General features: G+C 44.1%; 1 long non-coding RNA gene across 1 annotated transcript; it reads left to right on the top strand.

The window, feature by feature from the left end:
- The first annotated feature begins 3,200 nt into the window (after positions 1-3,200).
- Positions 3,201-6,502, top strand: LOC144134615 (uncharacterized). The gene is made up of 3 exons (XR_013315172.1): positions 3,201-4,139; positions 6,044-6,097; positions 6,400-6,502. It is a non-coding gene; the product is annotated as an uncharacterized LOC144134615 (long non-coding RNA).
- Positions 6,503-21,797: the final 15,295 nt, after the last annotated feature.

Here is a 21,797-nt window from a genome sequence, read left to right as displayed (position 1 = left end):
ACCGTGTGTGCAACTTCCTCCTCAAAAAGAGTTCGGCTGGTGAATGTATGCAGCGTTGTTCTATAAGCGAACATAAAATGGTCGATTCTATGCTGAAGTGACCTGAAACTTTTATTTCGCTGGTCTACCGAACCCTTCGACTGGGGGTAATATGGCGGAGTAAGCGTTTGCTTAACCCCGTTTGCCAAGAGAAAGTCCTCAAACTCTTTTACACGAAATTGCGTCCCGTTATCTGTGACTACCTTTGTCGGTTGACCATGTCTTGCGAACAATGAGCGCACTGATTCGATCGTTCATTGCACGGTCGCTGAAGTCTTGACTCTTATTTCCAAACATTTGGAATAGGAATCTACAGCTAAATAAGAAAAACAAATTTTCTTTTTCTGCAAAGTCTAAATATACCCTCTTCCAACTGCTTGTGCACCACTTCCAAGATGAAAGTGGTGCTAGCGGCCCCACAGCTTTTGTGCTTTGACAAATTTTCCACTGCTTCACACTTTGTTCAATGCAGTTGTCTATCTGTGGCCACCAAACCATCGACCTTGATAGTGCCTTTATCTTTGTAATGCCAATGTTTTGCTCATGCAGCAAACACATGACTTCCCATTGAAACGACTGTGGTATCACAACTATGTTGTTCCACAGCAAACAACCGCTATCTACTGAAGGTTGAAATCGCCTCACGAAGGAGCTGATAAGGCGCGTCCACAGCACGTGGCCATCCGTGCCATACCACTTCACGAACAGCACTGACGACTGAATCTTTCAGTTTCACGCTCGATATCTTTCGCGGTTAAGGGGAGTTTATTCACGGGCGAAAAATTAAAAAAAATTACTTCTGCTTCATCACCGGTCTCTGCCAGAGGAAGGCGTGACAATCCATCTGCACTGGCTATCTTTGTTCCTGCTCTGTGCACAACGCGAAAGTTGTAGCTTGCAAGAAAATTCCCCAGCGGTGCACACGAGCTGCAGCTACCGCATTTGTGTGGTGCTTTGCCTCAAAAATGACGGCGAGTGACTGGTGATCAGTGATCACGTTGAAACTACGTCCGTACAGATATTTATGACATTTCTTAACTCCAGAAATTACTGCAAGGACTTCTTTTTCCACCTGCGCGTAGTTACTCTCGGTCAGGGTCATTTATTTATTTGGTTTAAGTGGGTTTAACGTCCTAAAGCGACTCAGGCTATGAGAGACGCCGTAGTGAAGGGTTCCAGAAATTTCGACCACCTGGGGTTCTTTAACACTTACTTATTTCTTTACTGTACCCCTAAGGGCTCTCGTGCGAAGGTATAACATGGGGGGGGGGGGGGGGATACAAGCAATAAAGTACAGCACAGGCACTCGAAATGAAACAAATAATGCATGTAATGACGAGGTATGAAATATAGCTAGTAGAGTGCACAAATAAAACAACAAACAACGCAAAAGAAAATATCCAGTAATACTATAATGCACACAATAAAACAAAAATGCTAAATCGGTTAGTCCATGGTTTGCTTTAACGAATGCTGAAAGGATTGAAAGTTAACCTCAGTAGGTATGTGTGATAGCAGGTTGTTCCAGTCTATTATGGTGCGAGGAATGAATAAGTTCGCGTAAAGTGATGAACGGCAAGCTATGCGTTTTATTTTGTTATCATGGTCACGGCGAGGAAAGAGGCAAAAAGAAGACACCGTGGAGGGTGGGATGACGGTACAATTTGGAAGTAAGGTTAGGCGAGCGAAATGGCGTCGACATGATAGTGGTTCCAACTTAGCACGTTGTTTTAATGCTGTGACACTGGTTAAGCGTGAACATGGAGGAAAGAAGGAAAAGAGGAGAGGCTGCTACGTCACATTTTTTGAAGCCGGAAGCGAGGGCTCCGCCATGACACTTGGCCGTTTTCTCAGCCAATGGCATGCGAGCGCCGCGAAGATCAACGCGAGCGGACGATTTCGCGCCGCGCCAGGCTGTCGGCAGCTGTCAGACACGGCGGAAAGTGAGACTTCTGCTCCCATTGACAACAAAGACGCTGCGATGCCCAGCTGCTGCGTTCCTGGGTGTCGGTCGCGCACGCCAGGACAAGAACCGGGCGTCACTTTCCACACGTAAAATGCATGCTCGCAGAACATAATGCACGACACGGCGTGAACGTGGTATTCGTACCGCCCCGGCCTTATTGGTGGCTCTTTGTCCGAGTGCAGTGAATAGTATTGTTTTCAAACAGGTTTCCGAAAGATCCAGAGCGAAGGAGGCAGTGGACTGAGGCCGTTAGACCAGGCCAAAGAGACTGGGAGCCAGCAAAATGGACCTGCGTATGTTCAAAACATTTCCTGCCCGAGCACTTCGATCGGATGTCGCCGCTCGTAGTTCGTATACGTGCGGATGCCGTCCCCTTTCAGGTGAAGAACCACCTTCTATACATTCTCAAGAGATTGGAAAGAAATGCTCTTATTGAGAAGGTGCTTTATTATAACTTGACTGCATAAGCATGCGTTCAATATGATGTTTTAGGTGTTCGTGCAAGAAATAGAACGATTTGTGAATAAATGGCTTTAGCTAGACGTTATGATCGAGTAGCGCGGCTACAGTACTCCCGCACTGATAAAAAGTAATTGTGTCATTATACTCCTAAACTGGCTGCGGTTTATATATGGCTCTGGTGAAATTCTGCTTACTGTACATGATAATTTATTTATTTATTAGCTTACGCACTCCATCATTAGAAGAAAATAAAAAAGAGAGCATCGAGCACACCACAGTTTTCCTTGGGGCATCATTTCTATTTAATTATTACTTGTAGTGTGCAAATATTTGCGCCTAGCAGTAGGCGGTGCATTTTTTGTTGTCATCTCGGCCATAGCACCTGGGAAGTGTCACTGAGAGAGCACTGTAATTCCTTAAAACTATAGTTCGTTTACAAAGGAAACCACAAAGAAGTTCCATAAGGCATAGAGCACCGTACGTATTTTCTCGCGTGATTTGCGCACTTTTTTTCTTTAATTAGGGCTCCAAAAAGAGGGTGCGCAATTTACGCGCAAGCGAGTTATCCGAACACGTCCTAAATAAAAGGTTGGCACCCCTCGCCCCATGGCAACAAGGTTGACACGTCCCCCCCCCCCCTTCCCCACGCTATAGCCACCCCGCGGGGTGGCATGACATGACGGCACGTGCTTAGCTCAAAGCAATAAACGCGCAAAGATTCAATCTCGAAGTCAGCCGTGGGAGGAGATAACGGGCAATAAAACGGGGCCCTTGCGTGTGGCCCGACTGACTAGCGGCAAACCGTATAGCAAACGGTACGGTAGAGTTTTGGATTCGGGCGCGCGCGCAACTGTTCGTCCGGGACAGCGACCGCCAGCGCGAGCAAGCCGGGTAAACGGCACAGTTCGCACCCGCGTACATGCTGGTGGTCTGGCTCAGCATAGTGCGCAAAATGTACGAGTAGTTTTTTTTTTTATCGGGTTAAAAGTTTGAAACTTTTTGGGGTGCACAATCTATGTGCGGGCGTAAATTACGCGAGTAAATACGGTAAATGTGATACACATAAGGAAAAAGGGAAGCATGAGACAAAGAAAAAAAGACAAAACACAGGCAGAAAGCTTGGCCAAATGTTTAGGGGAATCCCGTTTTCTTTTGCGAAGTTTCTGTGGAAACAATTTATAGCTTTCCTTTAGCCGCATAGCTGCGCTTGGGTGGATGCCAATGAGTATAATTAGCTCCCTTATTATACAGATACGGCAGTTCTGCATATATAATTCCTCATACACATACCATACACATTTCATGGGGTATAGCTGGGTGAGCCTGAGGAGAGACACCCCACTCTCCCTTCTCAAAAATATGGTAGACCTGCTGTACTAACAATGCATTTCTCTGCTGTTGCTTTCTTAAGAAATGGGTGCACTCTCGCCCACTGGCTGTGTTCCATATTGACAGTCTCAGATTGGTACATCTGTCTGTTGAATTACATGCATCTTTTTAGCTAAGGCTGGCGTTCCACTGCGAGCATGTGATGCACCTCATTATTCATTTACAGCAGGAACCCCTTTCACAGCAGCCAGGCGATGGCACAGCTGTTGCTGCCACTGCTCAGCATGGCGCCCAGCAAGCACTAACACAAAGTCACACATCTCCAGCGTCTCCACTGCAACAGGTATTTTCAAACAGCGCTGTTTTGTGACTACTACAGCTATTCAAAGCATCACAGTGGCTGTGTATATGTTGGAGTAGGAGCTACAAACATTGCTTCCTGGCACGGGCTCACCAGAAGATTTATCCGAATCCCATGACACACTAGTCATCATATTTCTTAACCCTTCAGACAGCACTCAAAACAGTCTTAAAGTGTGATGCTCCACCTCCATCTTTCACTAGCTGCTTAAAGCTGAACACCTTGTATGCTTGGTACATGATGTATGCGTTAACAGACAAAGAGGGCAATATCATTAGCAATATGGATAAGATATCAAATAGCCAAAGAGACACAAATCTATGCAGTAGCCAATGCAATCAGAACGTTAATGAGAGAAGCCGCAGCGCACAGCAATGGGACATCCCGTAGCAGTAAGAGAAGAGGAAGTAACGGAAGCCTTAGTAGGAATGAAAAGCGGGAAAGCAGCTGGTGAGGATCAGGTAACAGCTGATTTGTTGAAGGAGGGAGGGGAGATTGTGCTAGTAGAACTAGCCATCCTATATATGCAATGCCTTGTGACCTCGAGAGTACCAGGAGCTTGGAAGAATGCTAACATTATCTTTATAAAGGAGACGTCAAGGACTTGAAGAATTACAGACCGATCAGCTTACTGTTCATTGCCTATTAAGTATTTGCTAACGTAATCGCTAATAGTCAGGACAACCTTAGGCTTTAATCTCACCAAATAATTAGGCAGGCTTTCGTAAAAGATACTCAACAATAGATCATGTTCACGCTATCAGTGAGTGATAGAGGAATGCACAGATTATAACCGACCCCTATATATGACCTTCATTGATTACGAGAAAGCATTTAACTCAGTGGAAACCTCAACTGTCATGCAGGCACTGCAGAATCAGCGTGTGGAAGAGTGTTATGTGAAAATATTGGAAGATATTTATAACGATTGCACGCCTACCATAGTCCTCCATATAGTCAGCAATAAAATTCCAATAAGGAAGGGTGTCAGGCAGGGAGACACAATCTCGCCAATGCTATTCACTGCCTGTTTACAGGAAGTATTCCGCGGCCTGAAATGGGAACATTTGAGGTTAAGAGTTAATGGAGAATACCTGAGTAATTTGCGATTCGCTGATGACATTGCCTTGCTAAGCCACTTAGGACAAGATCTGCAAAGCATGATCAATGAGTTAGACAGGCAGAGCAGAATGGTGGGGCTAAAAAATAATATGCAGAAAACCAAAGTAGAAACAGCAGTTCGCAATTGGTAGCGAGGTGCTGGAAGTAGTAAGAGAATATGCCTACTTAGGGCAGGTAGTGACCGCTAATACCGATCATGAAAGGGAAATAACTAGAATAAGAATGGGTGGAGCGCATATGGCAGGTTCTCCCAGATCATGAATGGCAGTTTACCATTATCCCTAAAGAGAAAAGTCTACGACAGCTGTATCTTACCGGTACTCATCTATGGGGCAGAAATGTGGAGGCTAATAAAGAGGGTTCAGTTAAGGACAACACAGTGAGCTATGGATAGGAAAATGACAGGTGTAACGTTAAGAAACCAGAAGTAGGCAGAGTGGATGAGGGAACAAACGTGGGTTAATGACATCCTAGTTGAAATCAAGAGGAAGAAGTGAGCTTGGGCAGGGCACGTAATGCAAACGCAAGATAACCGCTGGTCCTTAAGGGTAACAGAGTGGATTCCAAGAGAAGGCAAGCGTAGCAGGGGGCGGCAGGAAGTTAGGTGGGCGGGTGAGATTAAGGAGTTTGCGGGAATGCGGTGGCCGCAGCTGGCAAAGGACAGGGTTAATTGGAGACATGGTAGAGGCCTTCACCCTTCAGTGGGCGTAGTCAGGCTGATGATGACAATGATGACATTCTTCCAGAATAATTTTTTTTTACAGGCACCTATGGATGTCGCTGAAAGCCAGGAGACTTTGGCAGGCCCATCACAACAGGTATTTTACAATATGCCATTTTATGACTGCATCAATTCGAAGAACAACAGTGTCTGCGTTTATGTCGCAGCACGAGCGACCAAAAACAGATTTCTGTAACAGAATGCATCCTGGCACTGGCTCAGAGGAAGTTTTCTCTGAATTGCCTCAACACATTAGTCATTTTTATAATCCTTTTGACAGAACTGAAAACACAGCCTAGCAGTGTGATGATTTTCTATTTTTCAGTAGTTGCTTAGAACTGAATACATCTTATGCTTTGGTAGAAGCATATTTCTCAAGAATAAAATTTTTTTTCACAGGCACCTATGGATGTCACTGAAAGCCAGGAAACTTTACCAGGCCCATCACAACAGGTATGTTACGATATACCATTTTGTGACAGCAACTGCTAGAAGATTGACAGTGTCTGAGTTTAACTCGCAGCACGAGTCACGAAACGGGTGAATTTTTATGTAAAAGAAAGCTTCCTGGCGCAGGCTCATAAGAAGTTTTGACCAAGCCACCTCAGCACACCAGTCATATCTTTATTCCTTCAGGCATAACTCAAAACGGTCTAGTAGTGTGATGCTTCTCCACTTTTCACTAGGTGCTTAAAACTGAACGCTTGTTATGTCTCGGTACACACACATTTCTCCTGAACAAAATTTTTTTACAGGCATCTACGGATGTGGCCACAATGCTGGACATTCAGCCAGGGCCATCTCAAGCCTTTCAACTTACACCAGTAAGTTTCATATCGTCCTGCGTGGTTTCCATCCAGGTTTATTCACTGCATGAGGTAGGATGTCGTTGCAATTCTGCAATGTAAAGTGCAGTAGAACGTGCAGTTGTTTGTCAGGCCCCGTGCTATTCGGAGACAGTAGCAGAGTGCAGTAGGTTCTGCAAAGATCCTTCATATAGGATGGTCCCTTTTTGTGGAACCACATAAGCACATTAGTAACTGCCACAATATTCTTTCATGTGCCTTCATTGCTTATGTTCGTTACACAAATCAATATAGTCATCTCGTCAGAGTTCCAATACAAATAATCTGTCAGTATCAAGAAAAATTTGGCTATGCAAGACATACTCCACCAGGTCAGTGATATCTTTTCTACAAAATTTTCTCACGTTATTCCAAACTGGTTTTACTGATTTTGGACAAGGTCATTGACAGCTATGTAGAAAGTATTCGGTGCAAACTGGCATGCGTGCTACATGAAAAATTTGTACTGTCATGCTTTCTTCTTTTTCAGTTGTTCCTTGTATAAGTTTTCATGAAATACTTCTTATATGGGTACATGCCAACCTCTTTAACGTCACTTCCAGTGGGCATTCAGAAAAGGAGATTGCACGACACAAAATTTAATGCAATAATTTTTAAAGCTGTATGTATTCACGCTTCTACACAGTTGTGCTATTAACCCTGCTCTATTTCTGCAACACTTTGAGTGTATAATAAAAATAAAATGTGTAGACATATATCATTACCTTAACATGCTTGGTGATATGAGCTTAACAATGTGCGAGCGTTTTTCCTTTGCAGTGACATCGAAAGGCATTGAGTACATATGCACTGAAGCTGTTGCGTGGCCCAGTAGTGGGCATGCCGAGTAATTTTGTGATTAGCCTCATGTCCTGCTTTCCTTCTTATGCCTTGATGCATGGCGGAGGAGAACAGGGCAACAGGCATTCTAAGGTGGGCTGCATTACTAAACAGTTTATCTTATGCAGGAACTTCCGACTTTGTCAACCGCCCCAGCCTCTGTTGGGACGCCACGAAGGAGGCCAGCAATGGTAAATGGACCTGTCAAATGTGCCTATTTCTGAAGCAGAATTCAGCACCATGAATGTCAAATGCTTGTGCATATGCCAAGAGCGTATTTGATAGCGTGAGTGGCCCATCCACAGCATGCATTATTAGCATAATCTTTAACACAGCATGTGCAGGCACCCAGACTGTGTGAATGGACTTAGCTTGATTTCGCCGTGGCACTTTTTACTAATATCTACTAACTGATCTGCATGGTATATTGTATGCAATGATGAATCAATAAACCAATGAATTTTTAAGTGTGCGAGTGGCCTGCATATCAAGCTGAGGAGCACATTATGGAATCTTCTTCTTGGACACCTCTCCATCTACCAGAGGAGAATCGGTGAGTCACAGCTTCATTTATTGATCTATTCAAGTACCCTAAGGGTCCACTAGGGGCATTACATAGGGGGAGATGGGGGGGGACTCAAAGCGGAACAAAATTGTTTCAGAAACAAAAAAAGCAGCGTAGGTACGGCACTCAGGTGCAAGTCGAGAAACATCATTGCCAAGTAAATATTCTTACGAAAATTCACAAAGAAAAAATAAACAGCAGGTGCGAATTAGTCATCTGAGAAATCAAATTTTGTTACTGAAAGTGTGAGGAATCCATATAAGAAAGTGATCCTGACTGAAATAACAAAGGCTGTTATCATGGCAATCCTGGAAGGTAAATCATTGCATTCTTTCATCATTAAGGTTACAGGTGAATTTTTGTACTTTTCCATCTGGACAAAAACAGGGTTACCCTTGTAGGCATTACCGGCTTGATGCGAGGTGAGGTGCTGGTAAAATATGTGCCAGGGCAAATGATCTGTTGCTATGGTACAATGTGCGAGAAAAAGATGATCAAGTGAATTTTCTGTGCGTTGTGAGTGATGGCATGCTGAGCATTTCCATCAGAGGTGAAACACTTTGATATTAAAGTAGGACGAGAAGGTTAACTGAGCTCCTTCATCCTTCTTTTAATGGAACATTCAGAATGCTTTGTGTTTTATATGTGCACACTGTTGTAACTGTGGTATGCAAGGATTGGGTGTGCATTGTTCTAATGTTGCATTGCATTTTCTATCTCTCTTCATAGGAGGACACACCCGAAAAAGCTTACTTGAGAGCAAGGGCTGCATGGTTTTCTGCAATGCATGCTCAGTCAAGAAAAAGCATAAAAAGGCTGCAGCAAACAAGGCGGAGACTACAAAAGAAAAATGCGGAACTAAAATCTGTTCTGTCAGCTTTAACTACGGAGAATATCCTCCTGACAGAGCAAGTGTCTGTTTTAGATGGCCTGGGTAAAGTAAATAAGGACCTACTTGAAAGACAAGCCGGAAAGCATGGTGGAATTGGCACTCCAAAGCAGTACTCCCCTGAACTAAGAACTTTTGCCTTAACTTTAAATTTCTATTCCCCACGAGCCTATCAGTATGTCAGGAAAGTTTTTGACACGTGCCTCCCACATCCCAGAACTCTGCGAAAATGGTATGAGACTGTTGATGGCCAGGCAGGACTTTCAACAGAAGCTTTCAATGCATTAAAAATGAAGTATGCTGAAACAGCAAGCAAGGGGCACCGAACAGTTTGCAGCCTCATGGTTGATGAAATGGCTATTCGGCAAAACATCCAGTGGAACAAACGCAACTTTGAAGGGTTTGTTGAGTTTGGCAGTGGCATTGACAGCGACTCTTTGCCACAAGCAAAGGCTGCATTCGTTATAATGGCTGTGGCTTTTAATGGGCGATGGAAGTTGCCCCTTCGGTACTTCCTAGTTGATGGCCTAATTGGAACACAGAGGGCTAACCTTGTCACCCAGTGCCTTCATAAGGCACATGTTGCTCGAGCTATGGTTGCTTCACTCACTTGTGACGGGGCGCCCGCAAATCTAGCTATGTTGCAAGAGCTTGGGTGTGATTTCCAACATGTGGGAGACCTAAAAACAACCTTTCGACACCCAGCTACCCAGGAACCAGTGGCAGCTTTTTTGGATCCCTGCCATATGCTAAAACTTGTGAGGAATGCACTGGCACACAAGAGGTACTTTATTGACCACCAAGGAAGGACAGTGTCATGGGAGCATATTGAGTGGCTGCATACTGTGCAGCAGAAAGAAGGCCTACATTTGGCTAACAAGTTGCGCAGAGCTCATATTGAGTGGCAGCGGCAGCCCATGAAAGTTAGACTTGCTGCCCAAGTAATGAGCACTTCTGTTGCGACAGCACTAGCCGAGTGCAGGAACTTGACCTGGAAGGTTTTTCTGGCACACAGGCAACAGAGAATTTTTTGTTGAAAATTAATGAGACATTTGATGCCCTAAATTCCAGAAGCCCATATCAGAAAGGTTGGAAGAAACCTATAAATGAAAAGAACATTGAAGCTTTCGAAGGCATGTTCAAAACCACAACCCATTACCTCTCTTCCTTGAAGGAGTCTGCAAATGGAAGACGAATGATTGAAACAAACCGAAAGACAGGTTTCTTAGGTTTTATCATCTGCATGCAAAGCCTGATTAGTCTTTTTCATTTTCTTGTCACTGAAAAACGAGTGCTGAAGTACATTCCGGCCCACAAAATTTGCCAGGACCATTTGGAACTGTTTTTTGGCCTGATTCGAGCACATGGCGGGCATAATGACAACCCTACTACACAGCAGTTTCGTGCTGCCTTCAAAAAAGTGATTGTTCAAAGTGAACTGGCTGATGTATCAACAGGCAACTGTCTGAGCCTGGACAGCATCTCCATATTGTCATGCAGCAGTGCAACAGTTATTTCTTCTCACGTCTTGAATATATCTGCACCAAGGAGGCAACTTCTGTTCAGCAGTCTCAGGTAACAGCTGCAGACCATGACTACATCATAGCTCCAGGCTACATCAGTGAATGTGGAGGCCGAATTGTGGCTTACATGGCAGGTTATGTAGCTCATAAATTGGCTGCAAAGCTGACTTGTGAGCACTGCACAAGTGCACTACTCACAACAGAACGAGGAAACATTTACTCACTAATTAAGAGGAAAAGCAGAGGAGGGCTGAAATACCCATCAGAAAGTGTACTGAAGATCTGCCAAAAATCGGAGGCGGTGATCAGGACGGCAGTGCGCCTGAACAAATTGGCACCAAGAACACTACTCACTGATCTTCTCCACGAGGTTCTTTACGCATTCACGGTAGAGAGCTCTTCAATGAACTTCATGAGCACATGTTCGACAACTCTCCACTCGACAATCATTACATACACCTTGTCAGAAGTGTTGCAGAAAATTACATCAACATGCGCTTGTTTCATGTTGGCAAGCAGGCAACCGAGAGCCTGCACACTGCTCAGGTCTGGCAGATGTTTAAAAAAATAACTCAATTCAAGGGGCAGTGACTGATGCGACAGTGAGAATTCAAAAATCAGACTTGGTTTTCGTGAGCACGTCTTAATTTACCGTAGAGTATGAATGCAACCAGCCCATAGGGGTCCCATGCTTCATGTTGACACTGCAGCTTGCTGCCGCAATATGAGCTGAATAAGAATCTTACATGTAACAGACTTTCATGTCTGACTTTGTCAGAATAAAATTTTATTCAAACGACCGCTCACAGTTTAGAGTACATTACAACCTCTCATACTGAGTATTGAAAAGAATAGCTTTTTAATGTGAATGCGTCATGTACACCACCGACTTAGGCTCATGCTTGATGGCAGTCACTGTCAGTTTTTTCAGGAGTAATCAGGGTTTTGATTTAGCTTGATTGCTACTGAATCAACCAGAAATTACGTGCTTCCTAAAATCAGATTTTCGTCTTTTGTGGTAAATGAACAATACGCACATTTTAAAAAAGAAGTCAGTTAAGTAAAATCAGTACATGTCCAGAGCGCAAATGCTAGTTCTTGTTCATGAATCTATATGCTGTAGATTCACAGATGGACATGTACTATTGGTCACTGATGTTCAAGAATAGGGGCTGCAGTTAGCAGTCTCCCAGAGCTTTCTTTACAGCGTGCCTGCACTACTGTCCTTTAGGGTACAGGGTGACTGAAGTATCTCATATTTTGTAAAAAATATGGAGTGCATGTTTTTCATATCATAGAAGCCAGAATAATCAAGAGAGTAATTAGTGTACCATACTTACAATTTTAGTTCTACATATTAAACACAACTGAAGGTGATTTTGGCCTTTCAAAGTAATAGTGTCAAAAGGGGGTGGTCATCCCACTGCACGCAGCAACAGAGTAAGCACTAGCATATAAGTTTTGCAACAAATTCATGTTCTTAAATGATGAAAACACTTTTCCACGTGCACTTGGTACATTCATGCATACAGGACAACCTTATCATTCTACCAGCCGCAATTTGTGCATTATATTAAACATTCTTTAGCTGTCATCATGCCTTAGTTGTGCACAGCTCAAATGCCCGACATATGTGCAGACTATGTTGGTTGGCTCGTGGTTTTGACAAATATAAAACAGCATGTGCACACAAGTACCACATAGTACACAACAAACAGAACAGAAAATTGGACAAAAAAACTATGCTATTTCTATACTGTTTCAGGCTAGGCAGATAAGAGTCAAATACAACAATGCAACAATAGAAACAGTGTCAGCAGGGTGCTCTCTTTCTTTACATATATTACAGAAAGGAATACATGAAGCAGAAGGGAGGAAAATGATTCACTTTTTCCACTAGCTGCGACAACCGTTACCAATTTTTCAAGTCACTTCTATGCAGTGCTCCAATTACATTGCATTTGCATCGCTTAAATTTTATCAACTTTGTGATGCAGAAACAACTACCGAGGAATGAAAGCTTTCACACAATTTGGCAAGATCGGTCCACAAATATTTTTGTCTCAAAGCCCCCATTTACTGCCTTCCTATATATGTTTTACTCTCTCTGTTCGAATGGTTCATGGTTGCAAAGTGATCTAATTCAGTTGTGCATTTCTTCTTCTGGTCTTTTTTGTTGAATCCTTTTTATGTGTGTTCTCCTTCCATGTGTTATCACTTTTGTTAAAAGATTTTGCTTGCTTCAGGTAGCAAGCTATGTTTTGTAAAAAGTGTTATGCTGTATCAAACCTTTTTAAAGCTCATATTTTGATTGTCCAATAAAATACAAATTTTGGACTTCATTAATCCGTTCCGTTAGCACGAAGTGAAATCCTGCATTTAGCAGGTGTTTTGTGCACATAACAGTGGATTTGGTTGTTACTGTCAGTGCCTCGTGAGTCTCTACAGTGAGATATTCCAGTTTGTAAATGGTGCCCTCCTTCCATGAGGCAAAATAGTCCAGACATTCTGCCTCCAACCATAGAAGCCTACAAGATAAATAAAAAAAACGCACAATGAAGCATGATGCAAGAAAATGGCACCGAGCTTTTTTTTGCAGTATAAAAAAAAAATGGATACTCTTTCAAGTTTACTTGCATTCTCGCAAATTAAGACTTCAGAAAGATAAGCGCTTTTTCATCTTTCAACCATGAGGAATATACCTTTCATTACTTGCAGTGTAGAAGGGCATCTTCCAAGCATCCCTGCTGATGGTACAAAATGTAGTGCTCTTGATATTGTGCACCGAAAACCACTTGTACACTGTCTCCATGAATTCAACTGTCGGCAAGCTATCCTCGAATCCAGGAGCACCAAGACGATGTCCGTGCTGCTGCAAAAATCTCAGGACTGAAGTGACCTTAAAAAAAAAACAGCAGTGAACATCTAAGCTGACTTCAGCCGTAGGTTTGAGGAGTTAAAACTGGATATTGAAGAGATACAAATAGTTGATGGCTTTTAAGCAGTACTAGAGACTGTGACTGACTACCATTTATACTTATATGCAAAGTTCACACAATAAAGTTCACCAATGCATATTTTACCTGCGGCGAGAAAATGTCAACAGCTCTACTGACATTCATTTTCTCGAAGTTACTTGGCCAGAGGTGCTTCTTTGTCAGGCACTGCACCATTTTAAAAGCATCCTGCCGTTCCTGCACCTTGCAGACCAACCTATGAAAAAATAAAGGGTTAGTATAATACTACAAAAGTTACAAAACAAAAAAGCATTGTTTGTTACCTTAAGTAATCTGGCAGGATAAGCTTCCCTTTGTTCCTGAAAATTCTCTTTTCATCAAGAAACTGCGACCTGATATTTTTCAGGATATGGCAGAAGTCAAATGACCAGTAGAGCTGCCGACTTTCATCTAGAGGGTGTCTAGAAAAGCAATGTTTAATAATGATTATTATGTCAGCTTAAAGCAACATCATAAATTCCATACACAACAGCCGCAATGCAAACATGACCGCAGATTTAGCACAGAAATATTCATAGCAACACATGCATTACATGAGGCAACATTGAATGACTACTCACATTATGACAGGCTTGATAGGGCCTCCTGACAAGCTTGAAAAAAATTTGCAGTTTGCCTGGTGGTTGTCTGCAACTAGCCTCACCACCTGAAAACCTGCCTCTTCGACAGATGCCATTACTTTAAGGGCAAGAATCTCTAGTTGTCCTCCAGTTAGGGCCTTCGAAAAATAATACCCAACCGGTAACCTGCAAAAGAATATAACAGTTGCAAATTTGACAGATATCATGAATTTTCTGCCATCTTTTGACACAGCTAAAAACAACATACCTGTAATGAGTGGAGAGGCCAACAAAAACAAACCATAGAAGGTGTGTTGCCAATTCATCTTCTAGGTTGTAATCAACTTCAGCACCTCCCAAGTTGACCAGACCATGTACAGCATCTGATTGCTTGTGGTATATAGTAGCCTGTTTAATAGACATCTCGTCCATAATAAGGGAACCACATCGTGCCTGCAGAGATTAATGTAAAAACATACATAAATAATTTCTTGATGTGCAACGGAGTATTTTACCTGTTCGGAGTGCAGTTTTGCTTCTACGTGGAGCCGCTGCTTTATCAGTGAAGAGACTACCTCTCCAGTGCAAGCACCGATGTACCTCTTCAATGTCGACCTGCACGGTAATTTCAGCACGCCACTGTCTCTCAGCAGCTGGTAACATGATGGAGATTTGGCATGCCAGAGTACACACTGGCGTATAGTTTCCTTCCTGCCAGCAGCGCTTTGATGAGCCCAAAAAAGCCAGCTGCTCTTGAATGAAAAGGGCTCTTGCATCATTTTGCTCCACTTTTTCCTGAAAGAGTCCAAAATTGTGAAAGGCAAAATTTCAATGAACAGTAATTGTAATTGACAATCCAATAACGGATACCATACCTGAAGGACCGTGAAGTTTGTTTTCTTCATTACTGCCTGTTTTTTTCTTTTCATGTCTGAGCAATGAGAGCTCCCCTTGTAGCCTTACAGTTTTCTCCACAAGCCGTCTGCATTTTCTCGAGAGTGTTGCTACCTGCCTGAATAGTTCTGAAACTCGGGAAACCGAGAGCCTCGTTTGTGTTCCCTTAGCTGCCGGCTTTGAAGACAACAGGTCGCTTCTCAGTGCTTCTTCTGGAGCTAACTGAAAGGTGGGAAGCAAAAGCTGGCCAGGGGAGGCTTCTTGGATTGGCTCTAGCAAAGACATTCCTGAAGGCTCCATTGGAGCTCCTGGCGGAGGTTGTCCTGCAGGTTCAGAACTCCCAGATTTCTGAACAGTTACAGCCTCGTTGTTTCCATCATCACTGGATAGTGCTTCTGCTGCAGCTGTGTCAGGAATACATTCATTTTGCCTGAAATGCAATAAACAAACGAGTTTTATTACAACAGCGGCAACAGACTGCTATACAGTTAAGCATCATACTTAGAACCAGCATATGTTGTTTTTACAGGTAAACAGATAAAAAAATGCGGCAACAAAAGAACTGTATTTACCTGTCATTTTTCACAAGCCCAGGAGTCTCGCTCACAGAAGGAGCTGATGCAGGAAATTTTCGTTTCAGTAGGCGTCGCGTCTGCTTTGGTGATGGCTGCAAGTACACAGGGAATGCGGGAAAAACTGTTGGCACAGCATCGGGTTTCAACCTCCTCAGCTTAAGGCCTTCACGATAGCTTTCTGGCCTGAAGTGAAGGCTGCAGACCCTGCTTCGGTCGCTTGGAACCCAGGGCTCTTTCCCTGGCCCGGGAAAAAAAGAGGGACATCGTGAAAATAGGTATACATTAATTACTTCACGCGGGTACGTTCCGAGTACCGCTCAATGCAACGCAAACTCGACTGCTGGAGCGCACGAGAGCTCCGAAGCTCGATCGCCACTCGGCGGGCGCCGTCGTTCGAAATGCACATTAAAAGCATGTTTCAAAGCTAAGTGCAGCATAGTAACTTACCTTCGCCTTGCCGAGAGATGTTTTTCAACCATTGGTTCCGAATATCGGTCACGGGGAACTCATGAAATGAAATTCCTCTTGATGCTCGGCCGCTTGACTTGCACAACGGCACGCAGCAGTAAACCATCGTGCATGAAGCCGCAAACGCGAAAGCCGGCGCCCACGGGGCTGAGAACCACAGTGTCACGGAAATAGAATCTGGCAATCAAGATTTAGCCACACCAACAGACCATCAGGCACTCAGCTAACCGACTGTTTCGCGCACGTGCGTGCGGGCGGCCAAGGGGTGGGGGTGAGCACTAGCGCCACTGTTCGCGGCGGCGGTTTGGAAAACTAACAAAAACCACACAAGCAAAAGCAAATCAGCGGCGCTGGAGCAGCGCCGCATGCGCAGGTCGCCCTTTATACAGTAGGTCGTGAGCGAGGGCCTCTCCTATGGTTTCCTTCCTCCGTGAGCGTGAATAATCTGAAAAGATGAAGCGAACAGCACGGTTTTGCAGGGATTCAATGTTGTTTATGACGTATGCTTGTTGATGATCTCATATGGCAGAAGGGTACTCAACTTTTGCCCGGATTATCATGATGTAAGCAAGTTTTTTCAAGTGTGAAGGCGCGTGTTTGAGATTACGCCTAAGAAGGCCGAGTGCGCGGTTTGCTGATGCTAAGATTGTGTTAACATGGTCATGCCAAGTTAGGCCAGGCTGAGAGTGAAATTGTTCGCGAACGCACAAACACGAGACGGTTCGAGCCGAGCTGCGCCTCGGATACCCGTCAACCTTTTGACGGGTGCTAATAAATGTTATTTCTTTCTGGCGCGCGTGATGCGAATGCAATCGGTCGCTCTACGCCCTCAACCACGTGAGATAGCGCTGCGCCTAAGCCATAAGCAGAAGCGTCACATGTCAGATGTATTTCCTTCGTTACATCGTACAGGTCTAAGACCATGTCTTCATTGATCAAGTTTTTACAGCGATTTAAACATTCGTCACACTGACTCGACCATTTCCATGCGCTGCCCTTACGCAACAGTTGGTGGAAAGGTTCTAGAGCGTTTGCTAGATTAGGCAAAAATTTGGCGTAGTAGTTTACTAGGACCAAAAATGCCTTTAGCTCAGTCACATTACATGGTTTTGGCGCTTCTCGAATCGCCTTCACTTTTTCCGCCGCTGGGTGTACGCTGTTCTTGTCTAGCTCGTGTCCCAAGTGACAAACGCTTCCTTGGAAAAATTTACATTTGCCCGAGTTTACGCAAATTCCGTGCTTACTGAGAGCTTGTAGCACTCGCTCAGAACGCTGATAGCACTCTGTCAGGTTTCTGTCGGCTATTAACACATCATCCAGGTAACAGGCAGTACCGGGGATGCTTTGTAAAGCCTGGTCCATCACGGCCTGAAATATTTCGGGTGCGCTTGCTACTCTGTAAAGGCTTTCAGCTCCATAATATAGCTATTACGGCACTATTAATATACGGCAATCGCTGAAACCTGAAAAGCCCCATGTGCGTATTCACCGTCAGCAGCTTTTGTGCATGCTCATCCAGCTCAACCTGCAGGTAAGCCTTGGACAAATCCAGTAGAGTGAACATGGTTCCTCCAACCAGTGATGCGAATATGACCTCTAGTATATATGGGCAGTGGATAGCGGTCGAGCTCAATACCCCGATTTACAGTGACTCTGTAATCCCCACATATCCTGATCTCTTTTCCCGCTTTCTTTGGCACGATCACTAGTGGTGCAGACCAAGCGCTGTGCCTGACTCTGTACACCACACTAGGTTTCTCAGTCTCGCAATTCGTTCTCCACTTGTTCGCTTAGGGCATATCGAACTGGTCTTGCCTTTAAAAAGATTGGTTGCGCATCGTTTTCCATTTTGATGCTACCAGTGAATCTTTGGATAGAACCATAGCCTGGCTCAAACACATCGCCGTACAGCTGTTTTAACCTCTTCTCGGCTTCCGCTGCTACCACCTGGCTGCCACCCTGTACGTTATCCACGTGATGTTGCAACTTCTGTACAGCAAATCTGCAGGTCAACTTTAAGCGCTGTTATCCACTCGCGACCTAGAAGCGTCGGCATGCGAGCTCCATTTTCTTGCTTCGCAATTATCAGAGACAGATCGTAGCTTCGGTTCTTATAAGAGACACTGACGTTCGCTGCGCCTTTCACTTTCAGTGCAGTGACATTACACACTCCTAGATCGACGTGCGTCGTATTTGAGGCATGGGTAGTCTGAACAATTTTCGTCGAAGTCTCTTTCAGACATTATGGTTACAGCGGCTCCTGCGTCCAATTCCATCAGAATCTCCTTGCCGTTTACTTTTACTTTAAGCACAACAGGTCGAGAGCTATGAAATTTGTTCATTGTACAAACTGCAAGAAAGTCGGTTGCAGACACGATCTCCTCAACTTTGTGTACGACCTTTGTTTTGCACAATTTCGGTACATGACCTGGCTTTGAGCATTTGAAGCGCGTAATTTGAGAAAAGGACAACCCACTGGCGCGTGCAGTCTGCCGCATCTATGACAGGTGGGAACATGGTGAAAAATAGCGCGAAAGGAACTCGATCGAGAGACGGAAAGGGAACGACGCAGACAAGCGCGAACTCGCAATTGGGGTTTGTTGTTGATATTTAAACACGCACTTAATAGAAGTCACTATGAAAAAACCCAAAACAAGCAGCCCCCCCCCCCCCCCCCCGCCCCTCAGAAGCCCAAGTCAAAGGGAAAAAGGAATTGTAAGCAGCACGTGCCACTCATCGCTAGGGAAGAAACAATTTAGCAAAAGATCCGTTATCATATATGATATCAATGAAATGCGGAGACTAAAAAATCAGTTTCACAGTCTGCCATGGTAACAGAGGACTCGCTGACACACAGATTGACATTTCCTAGCTTGTATGGCATGCCTCCATAATCTCACGTACGAGCTGATCGCGATGTCTGAACATTACGGTAGTTCTAGAGAGAACCGGTGTACACTTTTTCTTCTCCTCAAGAAGATCCCCGAAATTATATTTTAGAGAATTACGATGTTCACCTAGCCTAATGTTGAGGCATCGCCCCGTTTGCCCTATATACAGAGCTCCGCAAGACAATGGCAGTTCGTACACTACACCCATACTGCAGGGTACAAACGGGGAGCGGTGCTTAATGGTGCACCTAAGCCTATTTCTCTTGTCGCCATCACCTTCTTGCCTGTTCCGAATTTGTGAGCACAAACTGCTCAACTTATTCGGCCCGGAAAAAACTACTGAGACGCTATAGCGACTTCCTATATATACCTTCTTTAGCCCATGTGTCATTCTATATATGGCACCACGTCAGCTCTTTGGCGCTCTCGTCCAACATCTTGGGATTTTGACCCCCTTTAATCCAATCACCAGTTTGGCGAAAGTCATCAAGATAACATGCATGAGATACCCCGATTCCTTGAGCCTGTTTGCCTGTGCACAGACGCTTTTTTCGAAACAGTGAATGCAATATTTTGTGATGGCCGCCTTAATACAGGACGTCGCGATACCATTTTTGAAAATTTTTGAGTGCCCAGAGGCATAATCAAGAAGAGCTTGGCAGACCGGGGGCTGCAAGTACAGCAAATGTGATCCTGGTACATCGACGGCGATGAGTCTAAGAACTGTAGAACCCCTTCTTTGGGCGATTCAACGGTGAAATTTCACCCTGAGCTGAATTCTTTAAAAACCTTCAAAATGTCAGGAATTCTCCGATTTAGTTCAGACTGAGAAGAAAACACAAGGTAGTCATCAAGATTCCTGCAATTTTTTTTAATCAATCCTATCGAATTACGCTGAATGTTTCGGTCCACCATCTGTGCGAGGAAAATGCTGCTCAGTATGGGGGCTATGCACTATCCGATAGAAACACCTGCAAGGTGAATGAAGACTTCTTCCAACCGATGACTGTTGAGGAACGATAAAAACACAGAATTTCCATGAAGGATTATTCTGACAAACCACATCTGCCCGTCGTACCCTGCAGCATGAGCCTAGTTTGCAAACTGCTGATGTCTTGCGATGGATGGATGGAAGGTAGGAGCGTTCCATTTGAAACAGGGTGATAGCAATTGCCACCATCCTGTTTTTTCTTTTATTTTTGTTTAACTGCGTTGTGAGTTATTAAATCTCGCCATTTTCTTTAAATACGTCTTCCTACACTTTTAACCCTATGACACCGCTCTGCTTTTGAGCCCCAAATCTCCCAATCGCTTTTTGCTAATTTCCACCGCATTTATTTACATGGCTATTGTTATCCCTAAACCCTAGGGCCTCAGGATGAGTGACTGTGCCAGCATTGACATCGGGATGGATGCCATCACATTTTAGAATGAGGTGTTCCTTTGTTTCTACAGATTTACCACACACAGCACATGTGTCCTCTTCGTTAAATTTCTTTTTATAGCTGCGCGTTCTAAGACACCTTGACCTAGCTTCAAAGAGTAGGGCACTGCCTCTTGAGTTATCATAAAACGCTTCCTTCCTGATCTGCTGTTTCCAGTATTGATATAGTTCTACACTATGCTTCTTTTTCATTGAATTTATCCAATTTATACCTTCCGCGTTTTTAACCTATCGTTTAATGCTCTTTCTCCGGCCTCGTATCTGGCATACTTACTGGTTAGCTAGCTTCCTATAGCTATAGTTCTTTTCCGCCATTGTGAGTCAACGCGCTTTCTGTATAGGTATTTAATACCTTAGCTGCCACCTGTTATGGTCCAATTTCCTCAGGCGTTCTACGTATAGTATAATACTCTGAGATTCCCGTGCTTCTAATGATGCCCAGCTCATATCCTCCTGTACTGCATCATTTGTGGTTTACCCGTGGGCACCTAGTGCCAATCTTCCAACAGCTCTCTGATTTACTTCTAATAACGGCTGAACTTCTGCCCTTAAGCACAGAACCGCATTCCCGAAAGTAAGCCCCGACACCATTATTCCTTTCCAAATACCTTACCTCTCACTAATTTCTACCTGTTGTAACCATCCCCCCCCCCCCCCCCCCCCCAGTGACCTATGTTTCATTATCCCGGCATCTCTTCGCCCTTTTGCTTTCAGAGACTTATCGTGGTTTTCCGTGTACATCTGCCCTTCGTTTACCCATAGCCCGATATATTTGTATTCGGCCGCTCGGGCTATTTCATGGCCTTGTATTGTAAGCTCCTGATCAGTTGCATCGTTGAAAATCATCACGCCGGACTTAGTTGCGCTGAAACCTGACACCTATAGACTGTCTCCTTCGTCTCCACAGCAGTTAACCAGAGTTTGCAAATCTTCCTGGCTATCTGCTAACAGTACAATATCGTCCGCATGCAATAAACCTGGTAGTCGCTGCTCAGCAACCTTTCCGCCTAATCTGTACGACAGATTATAACCTAGATTGCTTCCTTGTAGCCTTCTTTCCATACTTATCATATAAAGCATGAACAGCAGCGGTGATAGAGGACAACCTTGCCTTAATCCTTTGCGTGCCTCGACAGTTGTCCTTCCCATGTTATTTCAACCTTATTTTCTCGATATATTTCCTGTAGAAAATAAATTATCTCATGACCGATACCTTCATCTTTTAATATGTTCCACAGGAGTTCCCTGTTCACGTTGTCGTATGCACCGCTTATGTCCAGGAAGGC

The sequence above is a fragment of the Amblyomma americanum genome, chromosome 5 (genome assembly GCF_052857255.1).
Source record: "Amblyomma americanum isolate KBUSLIRL-KWMA chromosome 5, ASM5285725v1, whole genome shotgun sequence".
NCBI classification, from domain to species: Eukaryota; Metazoa; Arthropoda; class Arachnida; order Ixodida; family Ixodidae; genus Amblyomma; species Amblyomma americanum.
The sequence above is the reverse complement of the archived record's forward strand: the minus strand, read 5'-3'. Positions and strand labels throughout refer to the sequence as shown.